Source organism: Rhinatrema bivittatum, chromosome 2 (assembly GCF_901001135.1).
Source record: "Rhinatrema bivittatum chromosome 2, aRhiBiv1.1, whole genome shotgun sequence".
In the NCBI taxonomy this organism is placed as follows: domain Eukaryota; kingdom Metazoa; phylum Chordata; class Amphibia; order Gymnophiona; family Rhinatrematidae; genus Rhinatrema; species Rhinatrema bivittatum.
This window is the reverse complement of record NC_042616.1, coordinates 350,995,107-351,017,971: the sequence shown is the minus strand read 5'-3', so window position 1 is coordinate 351,017,971 and position 22,865 is coordinate 350,995,107. Positions and strand designations below refer to the sequence as shown.

Sequence of the window (22,865 nt, the reverse complement as noted above, 5' to 3'; positions counted from 1 at the left end):
TTTCCCTTTGGCGTTTAACATAAGGGGCTCGAGCTATAAATTTACCCCTAAGCACCGCTTTTAGGCATTCCCAAACCGTCCCCGCTGTTACCTCCCCAGTGTCATTAAGCAATAAATATTCTTGGATATCTTGTTCCAATTGAGAAAGAAAACTTTGCTCATTGAGAAGAGAATCATTCAGTTTCCAGTATCTCACCCCTCTATCATAATCCTGAAGTTGGAATGTGAACCAGATGGGGGCATGATCAGACCACACAATGGCCTCAATCTCGACCTCCTTCACCTGGGGTAATAAGCTTCTACTGCCCATGAACATATCAATCCTCGAATAACTGCTATGTGGGGTAGAATAAAACATATAATTCCTAGATTTAGGATAACGTGTGCGCCAAATATCCAAAATCCCCATGTCTGTCATCAAATGTTTAAGTGCCTGTCGAGCCACCTTAGGGTCCGAACTAATCCCTGAGGAGGTGTCCTTGCCGGGATCTAAAGTGAGATTAAAATCCCCACCTATAATAAGAGATCCTTCTATTTTAGATGCCAAAGTACAATTCAGGGAATTAAAGAAATCAGCTTTGTGAGCAGTAGGCCCATAAACCGAGAGCAGAGAGAGGATTCCCCCCCCCCCCCCCAATTAGCAATTTCAGCATAACCATTCTACCCAAGGGGTCTGTAGTAAGGTCCTTAAATTAAAAATGTATATCCTTGTGCAGTAAGATGCCTGTCCCCGAGTACTTTGAAGCAGGAGCAGCGGCTGCCCAGTATTGATAGGGAAATTTAGGATGCTTCATTAAACCCAGATAATAGAAACATAGAAATGACGGCAGAAGAAGACCAGTCGGTCCATCCAGTCTGCCCAGCAAGCTTCACACTTAGTTTTTCTCATACTTATCTGTTTCTCTTGGCTCTTAGTAACCTTATGTTCTAATTCCCTTTCACCCCCACTATTAATGTAGAGAGCAGTGATGGAGCTGCTTCCAAGTGAAATATTAAGTTTGATTAGTTGGGTAAGCGGCAGCATAGCTCTCTGCCATGAAGCAGAGGGCAATGCTGGATATGTGTGAAGTATTAGTTTTTCTTCTCCCCTGTCGTTGAAGCAGGGCGCTATGCTGGATATGCATTGAAAGTGAAGTATGCCTTGAAAGTCACATTAACTATCATCAAATATTGAAAAGCCTAATAATTGGTAATACCTATAGCCCATGAACCCATCCCTGTTTTTTTCTTTTTAATTGGGAGATGGCTGCCCTTCATCCTTCCGCTCCGTGAAGGTGGACACCTACCACTGGCCACTGGCATCCCGCTCCGTGAATGCCTCTGTGGCTACTGCCGCTCCGTGCAGTGTTTTACTACCTGCTCTTTATATGCGTCCTCTAGACCTGATGGATCCCATCCCTGTTTTTTTGTTTCCTCAATGTGGGTTTCCTCAAGTGGGTTTCTTGAAGAAAGACCACATCTGCCTTTATGCGATCTAACTCCTTAAACAGTAAGTGTCACTTGCCTGGACTATTAAGCCCTTTAACATTGAGAGAATAAAATTTAAGAGTAACCATGGAAATGAAAGCTCCCCTCCGTATTGCTTCTACTTTCTATTGGGTAACCACCCAGGAACCAATCGCTGTGCAAAGCCAAAAATATCACCTTTATGTCAACAAGAGAAAACCCTGGTCCCGTCCCCTCCCCTCTTCCCTTTAATCCCCGAAGCACAAATCCTGTGCTTCTAGTAAGCATGGAGGAAGTTTCTCGTCACTCCTCAGGGCACCCGTCGGGTAAAATCGAAGCACATAGTCACCGCCAGTTTTCACTCAAATGCAGTCAAATAGAACTTAGAGCCTGTTCAAGCAAAATACTCAGTCATTTCTATGGTTCAGTCTGAGATTCAGTCTCGGGATTCCTCTGGAGCCTCCTGCGTCCTTTTGGGACCCGCTGCCATCGAGGTAGAGAATTGATTGTAGTCGTGATGTGAGCCAGGGAGGAGCCAGCTCCTTTCGGAGCGAGAGGAACATCAACATTAATGCCCACTTCCTTCAGGATCCCGCAGGCTTCCAGTACCGTCTTAGCTTTGTGTGTAATACCCTGGATCGTGAAGGACAGACCACCAGGGAGAAGCCACCTGTACCGGATGTTTGCTTCAATAAGCTTAGCTGTGACGCAGCGGAAGTCCTGGCGCTTTTTTAAAGTAGCGGAGGATAAATCTGCAAAGATGGTGATATCATGGCCCTCCCAGTGCCATGTGCGCTGACATCTAGAAATGTTGTATAACTTTTCTTTAAAGGCAAAAGAGTGGAAGCATACCACGATGTCCCTGGGTCTGTTAGCAATTCTGGGACCCAGTGTTCTATGTGCGCTGTCAATAAGAATGTTAGGTGAAACAGCCTCAGACAGATTTTCATCAGCTTCCAAAAGGGAGATGGCTATTTTTTCTACCACAGTAACACAGTCCCTGTAGTCTTCCATTTCTGGCACTCCTCTTATCCTCAGCTTACTTCTCCGGCTGCGATTTTCCATGTCTTCTACCTTTTCTGCTAAGGCATGGCAAGTGGTTTTCAGTTCCTGATGTCTTGTTTGCATCTGAATCCAACCCTCCCCCTGAGTGTCCAACCGAATCTCAGCCTTGTCCACCCTTCTGCCTAATTCAGCAGTCTCCTCTTTCATTTCTGCCAGCAGGTTAGTAATTTCAGCTTTGTAATCCTTAATGTCCTGCCTTAATTCAGTAAACCAACCTCTGAGTTCTGCTCGCGATGGAAATTCAGACATGGGGGCTGGCAAATCAAGTGCTCCCTCCTCGCTCTCCATGCTCTCGGTTATCGGGTCTTCCGGCACCATTTTGGATTTTTATCCCCCGATATCGCCGCTATCCCGCGAGTAAGAGAACTTCCTCAGATCATTTATCTTTCTTTTCGCTGCCATTCCCCGGGCCTCGGGACACCTTGAGAAGGCTAGGGCTCTTAGTTTAAAGAAAAACCGCACGGTTTTTGGCACCTTTTTTTAGCGCCAAGACCCGTGGGGCACTCGGAGCAGTGAGTTCATGCTGCTTGCATGAGGGGTGACGTCACTTCCTCCAGCCGAGCCCTTTCTAAAATGCGCACAGGACCCAGCCATGCACATAACCCCCCAGATTTTACGCACGCTGGTGATTTAAAATTCAGGCTATAGTGTTCAACTTTCTCCTGGTCATCAAAAGGTGCAACTACCTCATGGATTTATAGTAGTGGCGTCAACTTTGAATAAAGCTTGGGGTTCTCCATACTTATGGCTGACTTATTCTTTCTTGTAAACAGAGAAAATAAAGTTGCTTACCTGTAATAGGGATTCTCAGTAGACTGCAGGCTAAATAAGTCTATATATGTATTACCTGCCTGCCTCTCTGGAGAATCAACTACTATGATTAAGCTTAGTCTCTGGATGAGACTGAGAGGCTCACGAAGCAGCAACTGTGTATAGGAACTCCTAAGCTTTCTCAAACATTTCTGAGCTCCGCGAGCTGGGTTATGTTGATGCTGCTGGTTATGGCTGATTTATCACACTGTCTACGGAGAACTTTTGTTATAGTTCATCAGCTTGTTAAATTGTTATACAATGTTACAAAACATTTTTTCATTCAGTTATAGTAACATCTAGGATAGTTGCTCATCAGAGGCTGTAAGATATGTACTAACACCTTTCTTCAGAATCTGTGGATCAATTCACTCTTATAGTACAAAAGCAGAAGAATGTGGGAAGCATCTAATTTGATCATATTTCTTCCAAGACTTATGGAAGAAAAATATTTCTTCCATATTTTATTCCAAAATAGCAGTAGCTATTTGAGCCAGAAGACTAGCATGGCTTGAGGGCTAGCTTATTCTCCATGCACAGGTGAAAATCTCTTTGGGCAGTGGATCTTATTAAATAACACACCTCCACTCTCCTTACCTTGTCAGCAGCTACACCTGAGCAGCTAACTGCAAGTAGGAAAAATCAATCTTAACACTACAGGAGGCTGTGAAAAATGTACAAAGCCTGACTTCAGCAACCTCGCCTGCAATAGAACAGACCACATACTAAGGACAGAGTACAACCCAAACTTTGGCAACAATCACAACCAAAATCTAATCATAGCTTTTGATTATAATATTAAAAAAGCTTCCCTATTAGATTTAACCAGCCTTCCAGTGGTAGGGAAGGTTCTAGCACTTCAGTCCATTATGGTCTTTGATAAAAACAGATGCTAGGTATTTGTTTATCAGCATTTGTTATTCCACCTTTTTTCACAAGTGGTATTACAAAACAAGTTTTAACTCAACAATAATAGTACATTGGTCAAAGGTCGCTTACAATCACAGTCAAATCAAATTTACAATGGATAACATTGAGTGCCTAGAGTATATAATTTATAGTCCTTACTTGAAAGCATAGGTTGATAAGTCGGAAGACTGTGTCTGCTGGGGGACTAAGGAAAAGTATGGCCAAAGAGCATGCCTTAGCATTTTCCTGAAGGTGAAGTAATATGGTTTGAGATACAGGGGCAGTGAAAGATTGTTCCAGATTTTTGGAGCATAACAACTGAAAAGATCATACAACAGGGATACTAGTTTGGATTTCAAATCCTCTCCCCTGACCAATTGTCCAGAGGGACACTCTCTAAGTACAGTGCAGCTCCAACTCCCCCAACAAGTGATTGCCCTCTTCTTTGCAAATCTGGTAGAGCCTGTCCCAGTGCAACTAAAGAACACAGGGCTCTAATCCAAATAGTTTCTCATTCCAAAGAAAACAGGTGGTTTCTGTCCCATCTTGGATCTCCGAGATATCAACAAGCATGCTCTAAAAAGAAAAATTCAGGATGAACTCTTTAGGCACCATCTTCTTTCAATTAGATATCTATTGGCTAGACTTTGAATACTTACACACACATTACAGTTCACAAGGCTCACAGGATATTTCTCTGACACCCTAGCCAACAATCATTACTAGTATCATGCTCTCTTGGTTTCTCTGTGGCACTCACTGTTCACAGAATTCCTGGAAGTTGTTGCTATTCACCTTAGATTGAGCAATGTCTTTGTTTTTCCATATTTAGATGACTGGCTCATATTCTGTACAATGAACACCCTTCAGTTCCCAGGGTTCATCATCAATTTTCCAAATTCCTTTATGAAGCTGGTCTGTATAATATACTTCATAGGAGCCAGCCTGGATACCTCACAAGGGAAAGGGTCTATCCAAGTGTCCAAATTCTACCTCTTTCAAATAAAAAATAAGTTTCTACCTATTTCTTCATGAAAATGCTGGACCACATAGCGGCAGCAGTGTATGATACTCATTGTGTGTGTGTCGGCATGAGATAGGCTCAGTGGTTCCTGAAATTATTTGGATCCAGCACCTGCAGCCAGAGTTGCACATAGTGAAGCTATCCAACAACAGGTTCCAGACCTGAACCCAACTCTTTGTGCTTCTGTGGGAACCAGACAGTCCCCTACTGACCTACAGTGCCACAGTTGTGTTGTGCCCATTGACACCTTGTTCGGTCGCTGTTGGTCTCTGCTGTTCTCAGGGACAGTCTGAAGCTTGGTATTCACCCACATGTGAGGACTGCCATCCTGCTTGTCCTCAGAGAAAGCGCAGTTGCTTACCTGTAACAAGTGTTCTCCTAGGACAGCAGGACATTAGTCCTCAGAAATCCCGCCCACCTCCCTACAGAGTTGGGTTTTCCTTCTGGTTTGTTGTTTTATTTTTTTGCTTGTAATTTTTCCTTCTATGTTACGAGACTGAAGGGGGTCCTTGCGTGGATGCGCAGATAGCAGCATGCTGGACATGCTCAGTGTGCTGGTCAAAGCTTCTAGAAACTTTGATAAAAAAATTAGTGTTTGCAGGCTGCGAGTGTTGTGAGACCCGATCGTGATCGCGTGCGATCGGGCCTCCCTACCTGTTCCCCGCAGGTCACTCGGGACTTCTCTGCTAGCGGGCGGCAAGGCACGGGTTGCGGCGTTATGGCGTCCTGCCGGCCAGGGACAGCGTCGAAGGAGCCGCGGCTGGCCCCGCCCCTTAAAGGGGCTGGGCCGCGGAAACGAGGTCGGCCCCGGAGATGACGTCAGGTGGGAGGGAAATTTAAACCCCCTCAGCGGTGTTTCTGATGCCTTCTCAACAGGTCCCTAGCGTGTTTCGTTCCAGTTTCCTGCTGACTCCTGCCTGCCTTGACTCCGTGTTGCCTGCCGCCTGCCTGAACCTTGGATTGCCTTGACTCCATGTTGCCTGCCGCCTGCCTGTACCTTAGACTGCCTTGACTCCGTGTTGCCTGCCGCCTGCCTGAACCTTGGATTGCCTTGACTCCGTGTTGCCTGCCGCCTGCCTGAACCTTGGATTGCCTTGACTCCGTGTTGCCTGCCGCCTGCCTGAACCTTGGACTGCCTTGACTCCGTGTTGCCTACCCCTGCCTGGAACTTGGACTTACTTCTACTTCTCCGGCCTGTACCCAGCCTGCCAAGGCCTGAGAGGGGTACTGAGGGGTAGCGGGACCGAGACGTCCACCATCCGGAGTCGTGGGGCACCTGGTTCCTCAGGTGAGTGTCTCTCTTCTCCGGGTCAAGGATCCACAGTATACCGAGCATAACAGAGAGAGGATCAGCAGTGAAGGCTTCTGCCCTCTCTTCCCGTAACCGTGACCCCGGAAGGGCTGAGCTCAGATAAAAGTTTTAATTTATAAATAAGTAAATAAATAAGAAGAGTGGCGATAGTGAGGCTATTTCTTACTGGGTCCTTCTCCTCAGCATTTGGCTTCTCCTGTTCACATTTTTTGGAGAGTTTTGTGAGTGTGGGGAAAGCGCAAGCACAACAGGTTGAGCAGCTTTTTGGCTAGGCTCCACTCTCAGGCTTCCTTCCCGGGATGCATGGTATGCCACAGCAGTTCCATAGTGCTTTTTTTGTGTGTGATGTCAGCGTGCGTCTTCACACTTTCTTGTGCACTTAAATCTGTATCCCTTGTATGCGTACTTTGTGTGTATATTGTGAGCGTAGTTTAGCGCATCACTGAACGCATTTTGCGCACGTGTACTTGTGAGTTTTCTGTGCGTATAACTTTGTGTGTTTTGCTAGCACAAACTTTGTGTGTTTTGCTAAGCGCATAACTGTGAGCGTAGTTAAGCCAGTACCTTCCACTGTGTGTGTATTGAGCCCATATTAACCATGGTGCCGACACCAAAGAAGTCAAAGTGCTTAGCTGTTTGTGTTGCATGCCATATAAGGGCAATACAGCTGGATCTTTCTACAAGCCTGTTCCAGTGCTGCCTTGGATGCTTGAGGAGATTTGCTGCCTCCTCATTTTGCCGACGATGGGCCATCCCCTTGGTCTGAGGGCAATGGGGCCGAGGGCGATATGATAAGGATGTCCCCTTCTTCAATTGGTCCACTGGCTGAGTTGCCGTCAGGGGAGACTTGCCCTAAAAACATCAGGTTCGGGGTTATGGGGCCTGGTATGGAGCCATCTTTCTTTTCCTAGGTGGAATTCTTCCAGGGATTAAAGACCTTTCTACAGGAGCGTCCTGAGTCGGCAATACTGTCTAAATCAGGATCACATGCTCGAAGTTTCCATGTCTTCCACCATGGGCAAACGCTGTGGTGCTACGCATCCTTACAATGTTCAAGTTGATGTGGATCAAGATGACGCTGATGATGATTTGGGGGGCTCCCCCTTGAGGAAAGGGAGATTTCCACGGATTTAGAGCCCCATAGAACTCTTCTCTGTTTCTTTCATAGAGATGAGTTGCCAAGTCTGATCTCTTACATTCTGAAGACCCTTGGAGTGGCTGGGATTGACTCTTCAGATGTGCAGAAGGATCCCATATTTTTCACTCTACACACGGCTTCATTTTTCTTTTCCTTCCTGGATGCTATTCAAGAGTTGATTGACCCTGAATGGAGTGCACCAAGGTGAACTTTAAAAGGGGGAGAGGGGGAACGCGCCTTGATGGGTTTCTATCTCTTGGATCCGCAGGCCAGAAAGCAGTTGTGGTTCCCAAAAGACGCATTGGTATGTTCAGTTACTGAGCAAACCACCATCCCGGTGGAAGAAGGGGCAACTCTAAAGGATGCTCAGGATAGGATTAAGGCTATCCTTTAAGCAAGCTTTTGAGGCTGTGGCGATGAATTTGCAGATTGCTTCTTTTTGTGCCTTGGTAGCTCAAGCTACCTTGCATCTTTTGCAGTTCTCTGGTGGTGCCCTTTTGGTGATAGAACCGGGGACTGCCTTTTTGGCTGATGCGGGATATGACCCGCTTCGCACAACCTTCAGAGGAGTTGCTTTCGTAATAGCTGCTAGAGGATGTGGTTACAGTAGTTAGTGTAACTGGGTTTTAAAAAAGGTTTGGTTAAATTCCTAGGGGAGAAGTCCATAAACTGCTATTAATCAATAAGGAATAGTAGCTTGGGATCTGTTTAATGGTTGGGCACTTGCTAAGTACATATGACTTGATTGGCCACTGTTGGAAACAGGATGCTGGGCTTGATGGACCCTTGATCTGATCCAATATGGCATATCTTATGTTCTTAGATGGCAGCTGTGGCTGCGTAATCGGTCGGCTGACACTGTATCTAAGTCCAATCTCACCATTGCCCTTTAAGAGTTCCATTTTGTTTGGCAGTGAGTTGGAAAAGATGGCAAATAGATGGAGGAATCCCAGATCCCTTGTTTACTGGAGGATAAGAAGCCAGTTTCTCGGCCACTCTTGTGACTATAGGTGATTTCATCCTTTTAGGGGAGCTTTTTCTTGGAGATCCCGTCACTTCGGTAGGTCTCTGACCTTTCACCCCAGAAGGCCTCAGAAGGATGCAGACTCTGCGAGTAAAGCCTCTCAATCTGCTCAGTGAAGCTTTGTGGACTCACTTGTTGGTGCAGGAGATAGGCGGATGCCTATTTCACTTTTATCACAGGTGGGTCCAGATCACATCGGATCAATGGATCATCGAAGTGATTTGGTATGGCTATGCTCTAGAATTTCTTCACATTCCTCCAGATGTCTTTATGATATCTCCATGCAACTCCCCTCAGAAGAGGGTAACAGTGGACGCTACATTGAAAAGACTATTAGCCCTAAGGCCTTTATTCCTATTCCTCATATGGGCCGCTATTTCATCTATTTTGTAGTATCCAAGGAAAAGGGATCCTTTCGACTCATTCTGGATCTCAAGGGAGACAATTGTTGTTTGCAGGAAACTCATTTACGAATGGAAACTGTACACTTCATAATGACAGTGCAATCAGGGAAATACCTCACGTCTATGGATCTGACGGAGGCACATCTTCATATTTCCATTTGTTGGGAACATCAATGGTTCATACAGTTTGCCATTCTGGGTCACCATTACTAGTTTCAGTCCTTGCTTTTCGGTCTAGCCACTGCGTATTGGCGTTCACTTCAGTATGAAGCAGGGCAGAGTATTTCTGCTGGAGAGTCAAATTCAAAAGTTGATTGCTCAAGTTTGCAAACTGATAAGCGCTGCTCGCCCGACAGTATTGGTCTTATTTACAGGTCCTGTGCTTGATGGCAGTCCTGTGCTTGATGGCAGTCACATTGGAAGTAGCTCCCTGGGCAAAAGCTCACATGCAATCTCTTCAACATGTATTACTTTCTTGCTGGAACCTGCAGTCACAGGACTACATGGTAAGACTTCTCCTGCTATTGGAGGTGAGCGCCCAGTTACAGTGGTGCTTTGCAGGCAGATCATCTCAGGAAGGGAGTTTCCTTGGTGACACCGGATTGGTTAGTGCTCACAACAGATGCGAGCCTTGTCTCACTATCAAGAGTTGATGGTGCAAGGTTGCTGGAATGCCAAGGAGCAGCAGTGGAGCATCAACCGGTTGGAAGCTTGAGGAGTTCGTCTAGCATGCTATAAGTTCTCCGAGCACCTAGAGACTTGGGCGATCCAGATAATGTCAGACAATGCAATGACAGTGGCCTATGTCAATTATCAGAGCGGAACCAAGAGTCTACAGGTGCCAAAATAGATGCGCTCATGATGTAGGTGGAGCAACATCTGCTAGGCATATCCACCTCTCACATTGCCGGAAAGTAAATATCAGATCTAACTTTCTCAGCAGAAGGCATTTGGACTCAGGAGAGTTGCAGTTAGTGGATGAAGCCTTTCAGCTCATTGTGGAGCACTGGGGCCACCCATACTTAGTCTTGCTGGTGGCCTCCAACAACGCAAAAGTTCCATGATTTTTCAGTCTCAGACGAGACCTGAAAGCGCTGAGCATCGATGTTCTCATTCAGGTGTGGCCAAGGAGCAGCCTACTGTATGCCTTCTCTCCCTGGACTCTGATAGGCAGGATTGTTGGGAAGATAGCAAGTCAAGCCAGCACTGTCCTTTTTGTGACTCTGGACTGGCCCCGGAAGAAGTGGTATGCTGATCTGCAGAGACTGCTGGCGGGCAGTCCCCTCAGACTACCATCTCAGAAGGATCTGTTGTGGCAGGGACCCATTCTACATGATGATCCGGATCGATTTTGTCTTACGGTTTGGCCATTGCGATGGCTAGGTTGTTGAAATGTGGTTATTCGTCTGCTATGATTTCCACCTTGCTTTGGGCCAGGAAATTTTCTACATCTCTGCTTATGTTAGAGTTTGGAGAATTTTCAAGGCCTGTTGTACTGAGTGAGGTTCTCAGTCTCTCAAGGTGGATATTCCCTTAATTTCGGAATTCTTACCGGATGGATTGCATAAAGGTCTGTCTCTTAAAACCTTGAAGGTTCAAGTGGCAACCCTTGCTTGTTATAGGGGGTATGTCATTGGTGGGCCTTTGACTTCTCATTCCGATGTGTCCTGGTCTTGAAGGGAGTTAAACATCTTCGTCATCCTTTGTGGTTTCCAGTGCTTCCTTAATCTAGTCCTGGAATTTATGGCAGGTCCAACATTTCAGTTGCTGCATGGTCTTTCCTTACAGCTGCTTATCTTGAAGATAGTTTTTTAGGTTTCCGAACTGCAGGCCCTTTTCCTGATCCCTTTCTGCGTATGACTCCGGGAGTGGTACAGCTTTGGACTGGGCCCTCTTTTTTGCCAAAAGTGGTTTCAGAGTTTCATTTGAATCAGTCCATTTCTCTGCCTGCCTTGAACAGGGACAGAGATGAAAGTGAGTATCGTCTTTTGGTATCTTGGATGTCAAGCAACATTTATTGTGGTAATTGGAGGTTACTAAATCTGTCCGGAAGTCTGATCACCTGTTTGTACTCCATGGAGGCTGCAAACAGTGTGCTCCTGCGATGAGGGCAACTATAGCCCATTGGGTTAAGGTTGTCATTATGGCCACCTATGTGGCTGCAGAGATTCCTTTGCTGAAGAAGATTAGACCGCATTCCACAAGGGCTCAGTTGTTATCGTGGGCGGAACTTCAGTTATTTTCACCTGTCAAGATTTGCCAAGCAGCGACATGGTCGTCATTGCACACCTTTACCAAGTATTATCACTGGGATGCTCGAGCTTGGGAGGACGCTGCATTTGCACGGGCAGTGTTAACTGAACGGTGGGCAGCCTCCCACCCTTTTCAGGAGTAGCTTTGGTGGGGACTGGTCTGCCTGAATGCAGAGGTAGGAGAAATTGCTACTTACCTGATAATTTATTTTCCTCTAATAAGGGCAAGCCAATCCCTAACCCACCCTCAACTGCTGCATTTTTAACTTTGGCTTGCCTTTTCGGTGCGGACATTGCAGAGTATTGTTCCTACTATTTGTCTGAAGACTGGTAAGTGGGTTATCCAGTCCCTCAGATTAGTGAATAAGTTTATTTCCCGTCGATAGCAGGGCCCAATTAGCCATGCTGTCGTGGGATCTGTCAATCAGGTCCAGGAGGCGGAGCTACCAAAGTGATGTGAGAGCTTTGCTCCGAGTCTGCGCGTGGTTTCCTGCGCTTGGATCAACTCTCCTCAGTCTGTTTTATCCGCACGCGGGATCGCACACGGAGCTCCAGACCTCCTCGGTTTTCTGATAAAAAAAAAAAAAAATGAAAACGACTAGCTCCTGATGAAGGACAAGAAGGATCCTCGTCCATCGGGCTTCAAGCCTTGTGCCTGCGGGAAGGTAATGTCCTGCACCGATGACCACGACTAGTGCTATCGGTGTCTGGGCCCAGACCACCCGATGGCAACTTGCTCCCAATGCGGGAAAATGTCTCCGCGGGCGCGTCGGCAGCGGGCCGATAAAATGGAGGCCTTAAAACTGGGCTGCATGGGTTCATACGCCTCCCCATCCGAAGTGCGATCATCGCCGGGACTGGCTTCCACGGTACCACCCCAACAGCACCGAATGGCCTCGATCAAACCGTCCACTTCCCGGACTGACAGCCATTCCGGACAGGATGCATGCCTGGAGCCGTCCAGAGGACGAGACCCCACTCAGGACTGAGTGAAGGGGCGGAAGGAGTCATCTGAATCGATGAAGCAGCCGTTAATTGAGCAGGGGGCTCACAGGCCTTCGACGCACAAGTCAACGGCATGGCCTGCGTCGATATCCTCCGTTGACGCGACACAGACGACGCATACCATAGCTTCGCGTCCGACACATGTACTCGAGCCGACGCATCGACACAAACATAGGCCATCTGATTTATCATTGGAAAAGATTACGACGCCATCGACGCAGATGGCAACATCAACCATGTCGTCCTCCATATCAGTGACACAAACACCTTCGGGTGCTGATAAATCAAGGAAAAAGGTACGCGAGAGACATCCAATAGACCCTCCATCTCGGAAGTGGCATCTAACTGCCCAGGTACCGCAATGTCCCCCGGTGGACCTCTCAGCGGACTCTAGTGAGGATCTCGGCCGGGCGCCAACTCCTCACTCTCTCTTTTAGTCATCTTCGTCCCTCAGAGTCTACTCGGACCTGTCATCCGTCTCAAAAGCGCGCTTTAGGTGACACAGTTTACAAGAGCTGCTTGCAAAGAAACGGAGGGCATCGGATTCACCTCAAGCTCGAAAGGTTAATACGCCTCCACCAGACTCGGATATACTGAAGTGCGATCGTCACCGGGACCGGCTTCCATGGTACCACCCCAACAGCACCGAGCGGCCTCGATCAAACCGTCCACTTCCCGGACTGACAGCCATTCCGGACAGGACGCATGCCTGGAGCCGTCTAGAGGATGAGACCCCACTCGGGACTGAGTGAAGGGGCGGAAGGAGTCATCTGAATCTACGAAGCAGCCGTTAATTGAGCAGGGGGCTCACAGGCCTTCGACGCACAAGTCAACGGCATTGCCGTGCCGGGACGCATCATCTTGCCCAGTCATGCCTCCGCACACTCAGGAGGCGTTTTCCAATTTATCGACTGCTCTAGCGGGGTTCTTTGAGGTCATGCAGGCTACCTACAAATTGCCGATTAGTTCCCCCACACAGCACCGTCCTCTCCACAGCGCTCGGAACTGGCCTCACCGATCCCTTCCCCGCCGAGGCCCCACTTCCCACTTCCCACCACATTACCACCACCACAGGATTTTCCGTCTCATCCCGAGTCACCGACTGGTTACACTACCACTCCTGACATGTCGACGGGATATCCCTTGGAACCAGAGGAACAACCGGCTGAACTGTACTCTCCGCCCGAGGTCCTTACTTATCCCAAATTTCTGGAAAAGATGGGGAAAGCTCTCAACCTGGACATACAAAAAAATACCAGATCCTAGAGCGGACACCCTATGATTGCTAAAGATCTTCGACCTGCCAGCGGAACCCAGAGCTCTGCCACCGCATAAGGTTCTGGATTCGGTTCTTGAGCGTTCGTGGGAGTCACCCTTCACACTACCGGCAGTCTCCCGGAAAACGGACCTTAAGTTTAAAATGCAAAAGTCATCCCATTATTCTCCTACTCAACTACCTCACGCCTCTGTGGTGTTAGAATCCGCTATGGCGCGAGCCAAAAAATCGAAAATTCATTCCTCCACATCACCTGGACGAAACTTGAAATCTTTAGACGACTTTGCTAAGAGAACATTTCAAGCCTCCATGTTAACTGACCGATAAGTCATCATCAGTTTTACATTATTCTGTACATATACGACTGTATACAGCGCCTTAAACGAGGTTCAGAGTCACAACCTCACACTCCAGCGGATCCGGTCGTACTACAGGACGTCGAAGAAGCCATCAGACATCTACTCTGTACCGTGTACGAGAGTTTTGAGGCCTCTTCTAGGGTTTCGGCGGGGTCTATCGCAGCACGCAGAGTTGCATGGTTTCGCGCTAACTATATAAGACCTGACGTCCATGACAAACTGGCCAATCTGCCCTGCAAAGGGGACAACCTCTTTGGCCCCCAGTTCCAGGACACAATAGCGCAGCTGAAGGAACAATCTGTAGCGGTGCAATCTCTCTCCGCCGCTCAGTCCTACCCAACCTCGAGGGGCTACTATACCCCAAACAGGAGATCGTCCTTCCAACGCCGTCCGTACCGTCCATACACTTCTTATAGGATGTTGCCGTATCACCCTCCTCCACGACAGCAACCACAAGCCCCTCAAAATCGCAGAGGCCGTCAACGCCCCCAGCGTCCAGCAGCACAACCACCAGCTACCGCAGCGAAGTCCAACCCATCTTTTTAGACTTCGCTCTGCCACCATCACAACCGGTTCTAGCAGGAGGTATAATAGATCAATTTCAGCAGTGGGAAACGATCACATCGGATCAGTGGGTGCTGGATATCGTCCGTTCCGGATACTGAATCCCCTTCCTGAGTTTACCGCCCCTGCCCCACCTGACATAGCCCAGATCCAACCTCGTGCAGTTGCAGAAGGAAGTGTTGACCTTACTTCATCAACAGGCAATCAGTTGAATCCTTCCATCCAACCACGACAAGGGGTTCTATTCCCCATATCTCCTCATTCCAAAGAAATCTGGGGATCTCCATCCAATCTTGGATCTCCGAGACCTCAACAAATTCATAGTCAAGGAAAAATTCAAGATATCCCTCAAGTCCATCCTACCCCTGATTCCTCCGACGGCTTGGATGTGTTCTTTGGATCTCAAGGATGCATACACTCATATTCCAATGCATCCTTCCTCCTGGCAATACCTATCCTTTCAAGTTCATGGCCAGCACTTCCACTACAGGGTACTTCCCTTCACCTCTCGGCGGTGCCCAGGGTATTCACCAAGTGCATGGCGGTGATGGTGGCGTTCCTCCGTCAACGGGGAATTATAAATTTTCCTTATCTGGACGATTGGCTCCTGATAGCGTCAGACCCTCAGACGCTCCAGAGGAACTTACAGGATATGATCTTTCACCTCGACTAGTTGGGCCTCATCGTCAACTACGAAAAATCCCATCTGCAGCCTACCCAAAGGCTTCAGTTTATAGGAGCCCTGTTGGACATGATACAACACAGAGTGTTCCTGCGACACGACAGACGCACCATGATGCGTCAGCTCTTCCGGAGCTTACGATGTACCTCGACGCCTTCGGCCCAGCAAATTCTAATAGTGTTGGGACACATGGCAGTGGCCATTCATGTGTTGGCTTCAACCAGACTACACATGCACCACATCCAATGGGATCTCAAACACCAATGGCACCAACATTCCCAACCATTGACGAAGACTGTATCCCTAACACCAGCCATGTGCAACGAACTCGACTGGTGGCTACGTGTACAGACGCTCAGCAAGGGTGCTCCATTTTTACTGTTACCTCACAATGCCATTCTCACCACGGATGCCTCCTGCAAAGGCTGGGGGTTGCACCTCGATCACCTGCAGACACACAAGGTCTGTGGACACAACAGGAGCAATTGTATCAAATCAACCTCTTAGAGCTTCGGGCGATACGCTACGCATTAAAGACCTTTGTATCTCACCTTCGAGGTCATCGAGTGATGGTCTACACGGACAACCAAGTAGCCATGCTTTACATCAACAAACAAGGTGGCTCAGGCTCATGGATCCTCTGCAAAGAAGCCTTCACCGTTCTGTAATGGGTTGGCAAACACTCAATTCAGTTGCAAGCAACCTACTTACCGGGAATCTCCAACACCAGGGCAGACAAATTGAGCAGAGTGTTTCACCCCCACGAAGAGTCTCTCAACCCAATCATAGCAGAGGAGATCTTCCGAAGGTGGGGAACACAGACAATAGACCTCTTTGCCACAGAAGCCAACCGGAAATGGCCTCGCTTCTGCTCGGTCTGGCAGAGTCAGTACAGGACCTTCCAGGATGCCTTTCTCATTCCATGGACGGAAACCTTAATGTACGCGTTTCCCCCCCCATTCCTCTTATCACCAAAACATTACAAAAATGCATGCAAGACGAAGCACAATTGATTCTGATAGCACCTACGTGGCCGCGTCAACCGTGATACACGCACCTACTCCAGCTATCCACAGCGGAGCCCTTCCGCTTACCAAATCAAGAAGACCTATTATCACAGGAAGAAGGCTCTCTCCTGCATCTGCTCCATGCCTCCTTACATCTGATGGTGTGGAGATTGAGCGGATCCTTCTTGCTGAACAGGGATTCTCAGTTTCTGTCCAAAACGTAATTTTGGCCTCCAGGAAGCCGTCCACAAGACGCAGCTCTCAATTCAAATGGAAACAATATGCGACTTGGTGCACGTCAAACGGGGCGGATCCACTCACGTGCGCCCCCGGACATGCTTCTGACGTATCTACATACATAGCATGTAGCAGGCCTTGCCACGACTTCTGTTCGAGTTCACCTTAGTGCTATAGCTACGTTTCACCGACTACATGAGGGACTTCCGATCTCTCATCATCCCATGGTTTCGCGATTCCTCAGGGGGCTTACTCTCCTTTGGCCGCCATTAGCAAAACCCCCCCAGTGCCAAGGAATCTCAATCTGGTACTGGAACAGTTGATGCTGGCCCCATTCGAACCAATGGATGCGGCACATCTCAAATACCTCACTTGGAAAGTAGTTTTCCTAGTTGCGGTCACCTCAGCTCGCTGAGTTAGTGAGTTACAAGCCTTGGTACATTATACTCCATATCTGCAGTTTCACCACGATAAAGTGCTCCTTCGAACCCATCCTACCTTTCTACCGAAGGTGGTGTCTCACTTTCATCTCAACCAGTCTATTGAATTACCCACGTTCTGCCCGAAGCCGCATCAGAACGATCGTGAACAACTTCTACACACATTGGACTGCAAGAGAACATTGGCTTACTACAAGCAACGAACCCAGTCCCCTAAGAGAGTCTCACAACTATTTGTCTCTTTCAGTCCAAATGCCCCTGGACTCCCAGTAGCTAAACGAACTATCTCTAGTTGGATTACTCAGTGCATACTTTTCTGTTACAACAAACAGCAGATTGACTTGCCGTCTCGTCCCATGGCATATCAAACCAGAGCAGTGGCAGCTTCGCTGGCTCATTTGAAACACGTTCCACCGCTAGACATCTGTAAAGCCGCCACGTGAGCGTCTCTTCACACTTTCACCTCCCTTTACTGCTTGGTCCAGCAGACAGCGGAAGATGCCAAATTGGGACGAACTTTATTGCATTCATTAAAGGAACCGCTGGCGGGGTCGACTGGCACATGATTGGCAACACGCTGCACACACGATACTAACGGAAATAATTCTATGCAGCATGTTAGGGAGCTTCGGACTCCCACGACAGCATGGCTAATTCAGCCCTGCTGTCGACAGGAAAAAGCAAGTTTGCTTACTGTAAACGGTGTTTCTGTAGATAGCAGGATGAATTAGCCATGCTGACCCGCCCACCTCCCTGCACAGTCGCCCGTCGTACCCTTCGACCTTGCTTGCTTTATTACAGACTGAGGAGAGTTGATCCAAGCGCGGGAAACCACGCGCAGCCTCAGAGCAAAGCTCTGACATCACTTTGGTAGCTCCGCCTCCCGGACCTAATTGACAGATCCACGAGAGCATGGCTAATTCATCCTGCTATCTACGGAAACACCGTTTACGGTAAGCAAACTTGCTTTTCTTTTGGCTGAGCTCAGTGTTCCCTATTAGTTGGAAGCATGAGTGGTTGAATGTTGTTAATCATATTTGAGTTTAATCAGTTTGTCCACAGTTTGGCTTTTCCAGAGGATACTGGCGGTCTGTTATTGGGGCAAGTTTATATTAGTGATAGCTTCTTACTCCGTTTCCATCTGCTGGCAGAGTTGCATGATACACTGGTGGAGATTGGCCTCATCCAGCATTTGACACGGTAAACCATGACATACTATTGAAAAGACTGGAAGAAATTGGATTACAAAACAAAACAATTGAATGGTTCACATCCTATCTGAACAATAGATCTTATCAGGTACAGATAAAAAACACAATATCAGACAAAATCAAACTAAAGACAGGAGTCCCCCAGGGTTCAGCACTCTCGGCGACGCTATTTAACATTAACATGCTCCCCCTCTGCCACCTGCTAGCGGGGCTAGGTATCATACACTACATATATGCTGACGACATTCAGTTAATTCTACCAGTTGAAGAAACAATTGAAAAAACACTGAATTTTGCAATGTTATACCTAGACATAATAAAACAACTATTAAACCAAATGGAACTAGTAATCAACATCGAAAAAACAGAATTTATACATCTTGAATGAAAAAACATTGAAAGAATTCAAAATCCCATCAGAACTAAAAATGGCAAATCAATTGAGCTAACTGATAAAGCGAGAAACCTAGGAGTAACTATAGACACGGAATTGAGCCTTAAACAACACATATCAATAAAAGCAAGAGAAGGCTACGCCAAACTAATGGTCCTTAGAAGACTAAAACCCTTATTAAATCAGGAACACTTTCGTACAATACTACAAACATTAATATTTGCCAGCACGGACTACTGTAACACACTTTTCCTAGGATTGCCATATACTACTATCAGACCACTGCAAATATTACAGAACTCGGCTGCCAGAATACTTACTGGTAAAGGCAGAAGAGATCATATCACCCAGACACTTGCAGATTTACACTGGCTCCCAATAGAACAAAGAGTACAATTTAAAACACTATGCACAGTGCATAAACTAATAAATGACGAACAGGCCTGACTGGCTAAACACACCGCACTACGATTACATGTCCCTCAAGAAGTCTCAGATCAGCCAATAGAGCTCTACTAACCATAACCCCTCAGTCAAACAGCAAGTTGACCCAAGTCAGAGAGAGAGCACTATCTTTGGCAGGACCTTACTATGGAAACATTACCCCTGGAATTAAGACTAATGAAAGATTTAAAACTCTTCAAAAAAGGCTTAAAAACATGGCTCTTCAAAAAAGCATTTCACAGTGAAGTAGCTGAATAACAACACAAAAACAGCTGAAAGTCACCAGTATAAAATGCAGAGTTGCTTATTTTTTATTATTTTTTCTCATATTTAAGTATTTTATTTGAAAGACAGTATAAAACATGATTACGCTAACAATCATAAATGGTAACCACACCCATTCCCCATTTAGAGTATATTATTGAACTATGTAACCGTATAATACTGGCACCTTTTGGATAATTTAGAAACCAAACCAAACATATTTGTGCCTAACTGTAAACCGTTGTGATGGTGCTCTACTAAACGACGGTATAGAAAAAGTTTTTAAATTAAATTAAATTTCTCCATATGTCATGCTGGCTGAGACCAAAGCTCATCAAGCCCAGCATCCTATCTCAGTGGCCAGTTCAGGTTACAGATACCTGGCAGATCCTTGTTGCTCACTTCCAGGGGTAAACAGTGGCTTTCCTCAGTCTACCTGACTAAATTGTTTAAGGTCTTTTTCTTTAAGAAACCTTTTAAAACCCTATGCTACTCACCTGGACCACATCCTGTGGCAATGGATTCCACAGCTTAGTGCTGCTTGAAAAAGTACTTTCTAGCTTTCTATCGCTTTGTTGTGTTTGGATTAATTTGGTTGTGAATCAAGAATAAACTAAATCTGTTGATCTTAGTATGTTCCCTTGTTTTAGTAGTATTTGAAACTGGTAAATAACAGTCTGCTATTTATCCATTCTACCCCACTCATGATTTTATAAACTTCTGTCATATCTCCCTGTCGACTTTTCCAAGCTGTTGTGCTCTAAACTGTTTAGCTTTTCTTCATAAGGGAGCCATTCCATTCCCCCTTTATCATTTTGTCACCCTTTTCTATACCTTTTCTAGTTCTGCTGTGCCTATTTCGCGACAGGGAGACCAGAACTGCCTTTCCTTGCGGTTATTGACCTTAAAGACAGTGTTCCTGGTGACTATATGTTCTGTGCGTGGTATTTCCGAGTTACAGGCCTTGTCTTGCCAGGAGCCGTTCCTTTGGGTGATTCCAGGGGCGTTGCAGTTGCATACTGTTCCATCTTTTTTGCCTAAGGTGGTTTCGGAATTTTATTTGAATCAGTCCATTTCCTTGCTGTCCCAGGATAAGGTCAGGGACATGGAGGAGTATCGCCTCCTACATTCCTTGGATGTCAAGAGACTACTTGTGTGGTATCTGGAAGTTTCTGGTCCTTTCTGAAAGTCAAATCGCCTGTTTGTCCTTCATGGCAGAAGGAAGCAGGGCGAGCCAGCTTTGCGGGCTACGATAGCTCACTGGATTAAGGTGGTGGCCATGGCCGCGTATGTGGATGCTAAGAAGCCGTTGCCTACTCAGATTAGGGCCCATTCCACTAGAGCTCAGGCAGTGTCATGGGCGGAGGTTAGGTTGTTGTTTCCCATCAACATTTGCCAAGCTGCGACATGGTCTTCCTTACACATCTTTTCCAGGTTTTATTGTCTGGATGTGCAGACCTGGGAGGATGCAGCTTTTGCACGTGCAGTGTTGATTGGACCACGGACAGTCTCCCTCTCTGTTCGGGTGTAGCTTTGGTACATCCCACTGGTCCTGAGTTCATCTGTCTACACACTAGGAAATGGAGAAATTGCTTACCTGATAATTTTATTTTCCTTAGTGTAGACAGATGGGTTCAGCTTCCCACCCTCGGCTGCCAAATGATTGTATTAGTAGTCCTCCTGTGGAGATATGGATCCCAAGAGTTCAGTGTTCTTTGTTGATTGAGTACAGTTATGGTTGCCTGTTTTTTTTTTTTATTGTGTTTTGCTAGTCTGTCCACTGTTGCTTTTGAAGAGAATACTGGCAGGCTGAGGACACTGCAGGAGTATATAGAGATAGATAGAGATAGAGATATAGATATATAGATATATAGAGATATAGATAGATATATAGATATATAGATAGATATATATACTATATATAGATAGATATATATGCTATATATAGATATATAGATATACTATATATATACTATATATAGATATATATACTGTGTCATCAGCTTGCTCTGTCTCCATCTGCTGGCAGGGGAGCATAACCCATGTTCCTGAGTCCATCTGTCTACACTAAGGAAAACAAAATTATCAGGTAGGTAATTTCTCCACTGGCTATACTCCTTCGATTTGAAGGACACGTACAGTCACATCGAGATCTTCCCAGGTCACAGAAAGTATCTCAGATTTGAGGTGGGAAAACAGCACTTCCAGTATAGAATGTTACTGTTCGGGCTCGCTTCAGCCCCACGTGTCTTCACAAAATGCTTGGCCATGGTGGGGGCGCACCTCTGCAGGCCGGGAGTGCATGTTTTCTCTTACCTGATGATTGGCTGGTCTAGAGCACATCTCAGGAGCCACTCGGTCCATGCGCTTGACCATCTGGGTGTTGGTGTCACTAGGGTTCATCATCAACTATCCAAAGTCTCATCTCAGCTCGTCACCTCAATAGGACTTCATAGGAGCCCTGCTAGATACGGCTTGGGCAAAAGCCTTCCCACTGTGGTCCATGGCAGTCACCTTGATGTTCATATTGGCGGTGATTCAACAGAGCCAGCAGGTGTCAGCTTGGCACATGTTGAGGCTGTTGGGCCACATGGCCGCAACCATCCATGTTACTCTCTTGGCACATTTGCACATGCGCAGAGCCCAATGGACCCTGAGGTTGCAGTGGCACAGGCCACGTAGAGCCTCCAGGATTGCATCTGAATCACCCCATCTCTCTGGGACTGTTTGTCCTGGTGGTGGGTGCTCTCAAATTTGGAACAGGGAATATCCTTCCAGAGTCCCCTACCCAAATTTTCCTTACCATGGATGCATCCATTCTGGGGTGAGGAGCTCACATAGAGGACAGGACCTCTGGTCCGCTCAGGAAGCACATTATCAAATCACTTTCCTGGAGCTATGGGTGATCAGGTACGTGCTATGGGCTTTCAGAGATAGATTGTCCAACAAAGTTGTCCTGATCCAAATAGTCAACCAGATAACTATGTGGTATGTCAACAAGCAGGGAGGCATGGGGAAGTAGTCTAGATCTGGTCCTGGGCCCTGTCCCTCGGGGGGATGGTGCTCAGGACCATGTATCTGGTAGGAATAGAGAACATGATAGTGGACAGACAGAATCGTGCCTTCAGACCCCACGAGTGGTTTCTGGACTGGGGGTAGTATACCAGATCTTCTGTTTCTGGGAGAGCCCAGGTGTGTGTCTGTTCACGTCCCCCTGCAACAGAAAGGTGATTCAGTTCTGTTCCCTGTACAGAACAGACAGCAAAACAGCCTTGGATGCCTTTTCCCGCCATTGGGGCAATGGTCTTCTGTACACATATCCTCTGATTCCCTTAGTGGCGAAGACTCTCTTGAAGCTTCGTGAGGACAGAGGGACTATGATTCTCATAGCCCCTCGTTGGCCGAGACAGGTCTGGTTTCCACTTCTCCAGGAGTTGTCCATCCGGAATCCGATCAGTCTGGGGACTTCCCCAGAGCTCATCACTCAAGACTAAGGCATGTTGTGGCATCCCTTCCTCTCCAGTCTCTGTCACTCACAGCCTGAATGTTGAGAGGTTAATTCTGCAACCACTCAATCTTTCTGAGGATGTGTCTCAGG

At 46.9% G+C, this 22,865-nt stretch overlaps 1 protein-coding gene across 3 annotated transcripts in view; it reads left to right on the top strand.

Moving 5' to 3' along the window:
* The window catches only part of RECK (reversion inducing cysteine rich protein with kazal motifs), a 631,029-nt gene that overhangs the window by 168,058 nt on the left and 440,106 nt on the right, over positions 1 to 22,865 (top strand). The gene's annotated exons all lie outside the window — the stretch shown is intronic.